Raw genomic sequence first — 5,610 nt, forward strand, 5'->3', positions numbered from 1 at the left:
AGCTAGATCTTTCTTCTTCAAAGCAAAAAGATTTTATCTTCAAATACAAGAACTTTTGGTGGTTTTGATGGTTTTCAGCAAATGAACATATTTCAGCGAGCTGGAAGTTTTTTTCCTGAATAGAGTAAGATTTTATCTTAAAATACAAGAACTTTTCGTGGTTCTTGTCAATTTTTGTTGGTTTTCATCTAATGAACTTATTTCAGTCAGCTAGATCTTTCTTCTTCAAAGAAAAAAGATTTTATCTTCAAATACAAGAACTTTTCGTGTTTTTGTTGGTTTTCAGCAAATTAACATATTTCAGCGAGCTGGGAGTTTTTTCTTTAATAGCGTAAGATTTTATCTTAAAATACAAGAACTTTTCGTGGTTCTTGTCAATTTTTGTTGGTTTTCATCTAATGAACTTATTTCAGTCAGCTAGATCTTTCTTCTTCAAAGCAAAAAGATTTTATCTTCAAATACAAGAACTTTTCGTGGTTTTGATGGTTTTCAGCAAATGAACATATTTCACCGAGCTGGAAGTTTTTTCCTTAATAGAGTAAGATTTTATCTGAAAATACAAGAACTTTTCGTGGTTCTTGTCAATTTTTGTTGGTTTTCATCTAATGAACTTATTTCAGTCAGCTAGATCTTTCTTCTTCAAAGCAAAAAGATTTTATCTTCAAATTCAAGAACTTTTCGTGGTTTTGATGGTTTTCAGCAAATGAACATATTTCAGCGAGCTGCAAGGTTTTTCCTTAATAGAGTAAGATTTTATCTTAAAATACAAGAACTTTTCATGGTTCTTGTCAATTTTTGTTGGTTTTCATCTAATGAACTTATTTCAGTCAGCTAGATCTCTCTTCTTCAAAGAAAAAAGATTTTATCTTCAAATACAAGAACTTTTCGTGGTTTTGTTGGTTTTCAGCAAATGAACATATTTCAGCGAGCTGGGAGTTTTTTCTTTAATAGCGTAAGATTTTATCTTAAAATACAAGAACTTTTCGTGGTTCTTGTCAATTTTTGTTGGTTTTCATCTAATGAACTTATTTCAGTCAGCGAGATCTTTCTTCTTCAAAGAAAAAGATTTTATCTTCAAATACAAGAACTTTTCGCGGTTTTGTTGTTTTTCAGCAAATGAACATATTTCAGCGAGCAGGGAGTTTTTTCTTTAACAGAGTAAGATTTTATCTTAAAATACAAGAACTTTTCGTGGTTCTTGTCAATTTTTGTTGGTTTTCATCTAATTAACTTATTTCAGTCAGCTAGATCTTTCTTCTTCAAAGCAAAAAGATTTTATCTTCAAATACAAGAACTTTTCGTGGTTTTGATGGTTTTCAGCAAATGAACATATTTCAGCGAGCTGGAAGTTTTTTCCTTAATAGAGTAAGATTTTATCTTAAAATACAAGAACTTTTCGTGGTTCTTGTCAATTTTTGTTGGTTTTCATCTAATGAACTTATTTCAGTCAGCTAGATCTTTCTTCTTCAAAGAAAAAAGATTTTATCTTCAAATACAAGAACTTTTCGTGGTTTTGTTGGTTTTCAGCAAATGAACATATTTCAGCGAGCTGGGAGTTTTTTCTTTAATAGCGTAAGATTTTATCTTAAAATACAAGAACTTTTCGTGGTTCTTGTCAATTTTTGTTGGTTTTCATCTAATGAACTTATTTCAGTCAGCTAGATCTTTCTTCTTCAAAGCAAAAAGATTTTATCTTCAAATACAAGAACTTTTCGTGGTTTTGATGGTTTTCAGCAAATGAACATATTTCAGCGAGCTGGAAGTTTTTTTCCTGAATAGAGTAAGATTTTATCTTAAAATACAAGAACTTTTCGTGGTTCTTGTCAATTTTTGTTGGTTTTCATCTAATGAACTTATTTCAGTCAGCTAGATCTTTCTTCTTCAAAGAAAAAAGATTTTATCTTCAAATACAAGAACTTTTCGTGTTTTTGTTGGTTTTCAGCAAATTAACATATTTCAGCGAGCTGGGAGTTTTTTCTTTCATAGCGTAAGATTTTATCTTAAAATACAAGAACTTTTCGTGGTTCTTGTCAATTTTTGTTGGTTTTCATCTAATGAACTTATTTCAGTCAGCTAGATCTTTCTTCTTCAAAGCAAAAAGATTTTATCTTCAAATACAAGAACTTTTCGCGGTTTTGTTGTTTTTCAGCAAATGAACATATTTCAGCGAGCTGGGAGTTTTTTCTTTAATAGCGTAAGATTTTATCTTAAAATACAAGAACTTTTCGTGGTTCTTGTCAATTTTTGTTGGTTTTCATCTAATGAACTTATTTCAGTCAGCTAGATCTTTCTTCTTCAAAGCAAAAAGATTTTATCTTCAAATACAAGAACTTTTCGCGGTTTTGTTGTTTGTCAGCAAATGAACATATTTCAGCGAGCTGGGAGTTTTTTCTTTAACAGAGTAAGATTTTATCTTAAAATACAAGAACTTTTCGTGGTTCTTGTCAATTTTTGTTGGTTTTCATCTAATGAACTTATTTCAGTCAGCTAGATCTTTCTTCTTCAAAGCAAAAAGATTTTATCTTCAAATACAAGAACTTTTCGTGGTTTTGATGGTTTTCAGCAAATGAACATATTTCAGCGAGCTGGAAGTTTTTTCCTTAATAGAGTAAGATTTTATCTTAAAATACAAGAACTTTTCGTGGTTCTTGTCAATTTTTGTTGGTTTTCATCTAATGAACTTATTTCAGTCAGCTAGATCTTTCTTCTTCAAAGAAAAAAGATTTTATCTTCAAATACAAGAACTTTTCGTGGTTTTGTTGGTTTTCAGCAAATGAACATATTTCAGCGAGCTGGGAGTTTTTTCTTTAATAGCGTAAGATTTTATCTTAAAATACAAGAACTTTTCGTGGTTCTTGTCAATTTTTGTTGGTTTTCATCTAATGAACTTATTTCAGTCAGCTAGATCTTTCTTCTTCAAAGCAAAAAGATTTTATCTTCAAATACAAGAACTTTTCGTGGTTTTGATGGTTTTCAGCAAATGAACATATTTCAGCGAGCTGGAAGTTTTTTCCTGAATAGAGTAAGATTTTATCTTAAAATACAAGAACTTTTCGTGGTTCTTGTCAATTTTTGTTGATTTTCTTCTAATGAACTTATTTCAGTCAGCTAGATCTTTCTTCTTCAAAGCAAAAAGATTTTATCTTCAAATACAAGAACTTTTCGTGGTTTTGATGGTTTTCAGCAAATGAACATATTTCAGCGAGCTGGAAGTTTTTTCCTGAATAGAGTAAGATTTTATCTTAAAATACAAGAACTTTTCGTGGTTCTTGTCAATTTTTGTTGGTTTTCATCTAATGAACTTATTTCAGTCAGCTAGATCTTTCTTCTTCAAAGCAAAAAGATTTTATCTTCAAATACAAGAACTTTTCGTGGTTTTGATGGTTTTCAGCAAATGAACATATTTCAGTGAGCTGGAAGTTTTTTCCTTAATAGAGTAAGATTTTATCTTAAAATACAAGAACTTTTCGTGGTTCTTGTCAATTTTTGTTGGTTTTCATCTAATGAACTTATTTCAGTCAGCTAGATCTTTCTTCTTCAAAGAAAAAAGATTTTATCTTCAAATACAAGAACTTTTCGTGGTTTTGTTGGTTTTCAGCAAATGAACATATTTCAGCGAGCTGGGAGTTTTTTCTTTAATAGCCTAAGATTTTATCTTAAAATACAAGAACTTTTCGTGGTTCTTGTCAATTTTTGTTGGTTTTCATCTAATGAACTTATTTCAGTCAGCTAGATCTTTCTTCTTCAAAGCAAAAAGATTTTATCTTCAAATACAAGAACTTTTCGCGGTTTTGTTGTTTTTCAGCAAATGAACATATTTCAGCGAGCTGGGAGTTTTTTCTTCAACAGAGTAAGATTTTATCTTAAAATACAAGAACTTTTCGTGGTTCTTGTCAATTTTTGTTGGTTTTCATCTAATGAACTTATTTCAGTCAGCTAGATCTTTCTTCTTCAAAGCAAAAAGATTTTATCTTCAAATACAAGAACTTTTCGTGGTTTTGATGGTTTTCAGCAAATGAACATATTTCAGCGAGCTGGAAGTTTTTTCCTTAATAGAGTAAGATTTTATCTTAAAATACAAGAACTTTTCGTGGTTCTTGTCAATTTTTGTTGGTTTTCATCTAATGAACTTATTTCAGTCAGCTAGATCTTTCTTCTTCAAAGAAAAAAGATTTTATCTTCAAATACAAGAACTTTTCGTGGTTTTGTTGGTTTTCAGCAAATGAACATATTTCAGCGAGCTGGGAGTTTTTTCTTTAATAGCGTAAGATTTTATCTTAAAATACAAGAACTTTTCGTGGTTCTTGTCAATTTTTGTTGGTTTTCATCTAATGAACTTATTTCAGTCAGCTAGATCTTTCTTCTTCAAAGCAAAAACATTTTATCTTCAAATACAAGAACTTTTCGTGGTTTTGATGGTTTTCAGCAAATGAACATATTTCAGCGAGCTGGAAGTTTTTTCCTGAATAGAGTAAGATTTTATCTTAAAATACAAGAACTTTTCGTGGTTCTTGTCAATTTTTGTTGGTTTTCATCTAATGAACTTATTTCAGTCAGCGAGATCTTTCTTCTTCAAAGCAAAAAGATTTTATCTTCAAATACAAGAACTTTTCGTGGTTTTGATGGTTTTCAGCAAATGAACATATTTCAGCGAGCTGGAAGTTTTTTCCTTAATAGAGTAAGATTTTATCTTAAAATACAAGAACTTTTCGTGTTTCTTGTCAATTTCTGTTGGTTTTCATCTAATGAACTTATTTCAGTCAGCTAGATCTTTCTTCTTCAAAGCAAAAAGATTTTATCTTCAAATACAACAACTTTTCGTGGTTTTGATGGTTTTCAGCAAATGAACATATTTCAGCGAGCTGGAAGTTTTTTCCTTAATAGAGTAAGATTTTATCTTAAAATACAAGAACTTTTCGTGGTTCTTGTCAATTTTTGTTGGTTTTCATCTAATGAACTTATTTCAGTCAGCTAGATCTTTCTTCTTCAAAGCAAAAAGATTTTATCTTCAAATACAAGAACTTTTCGCGGTTTTGTTGTTTTTCAGCAAATGAACATATTTCAGCGAGCTGGGAGTTTTTTCTTTAACAGAGTAAGATTTTATCTTAACATACAAGAACTTTTCGTGGTTCTTGTCAATTTTTGTTGGTTTTCATCTAATGAACTTATTTCAGTCAGCTAGATCTTTCTTCTTCAAAGCAAAAAGATTTTATCTTCAAATACAAGAACTTTTCGTGGTTTTGATGGTTTTCAGCAAATGAACATATTTCAGCGAGCTGGAAGTTTTTTCCTTAATAGAGTAAGATTTTATCTTAAAATACAAGAACTTTTCGTGGTTCTTGTCAATTTTTGTTGGTTTTCATCTAATGAACTTATTTCAGTCAGCTAGAGCTTTCTTCTTCAAAGAAAAAAGATTTTATCTTCAAATACAAGAACTTTTCGTGGTTTTGTTGGTTTTCAGCAAATGAACATATTTCAGCGAGCTGGGAGTTTTTTCTTTAATAGCGTAAGATTTTATCTTAAAATACAAGAACTTTTCGTGGTTCTTGTCAATTTTTGTTGGTTTTCATCTAATGAACTTATTTCAGTCAGCTAGATCTTTCTTCTTCA

The sequence above is a fragment of the Heptranchias perlo genome, unplaced genomic scaffold (genome assembly GCF_035084215.1).
Source record: "Heptranchias perlo isolate sHepPer1 unplaced genomic scaffold, sHepPer1.hap1 HAP1_SCAFFOLD_66, whole genome shotgun sequence".
NCBI classification, from domain to species: domain Eukaryota; kingdom Metazoa; phylum Chordata; class Chondrichthyes; order Hexanchiformes; family Hexanchidae; genus Heptranchias; species Heptranchias perlo.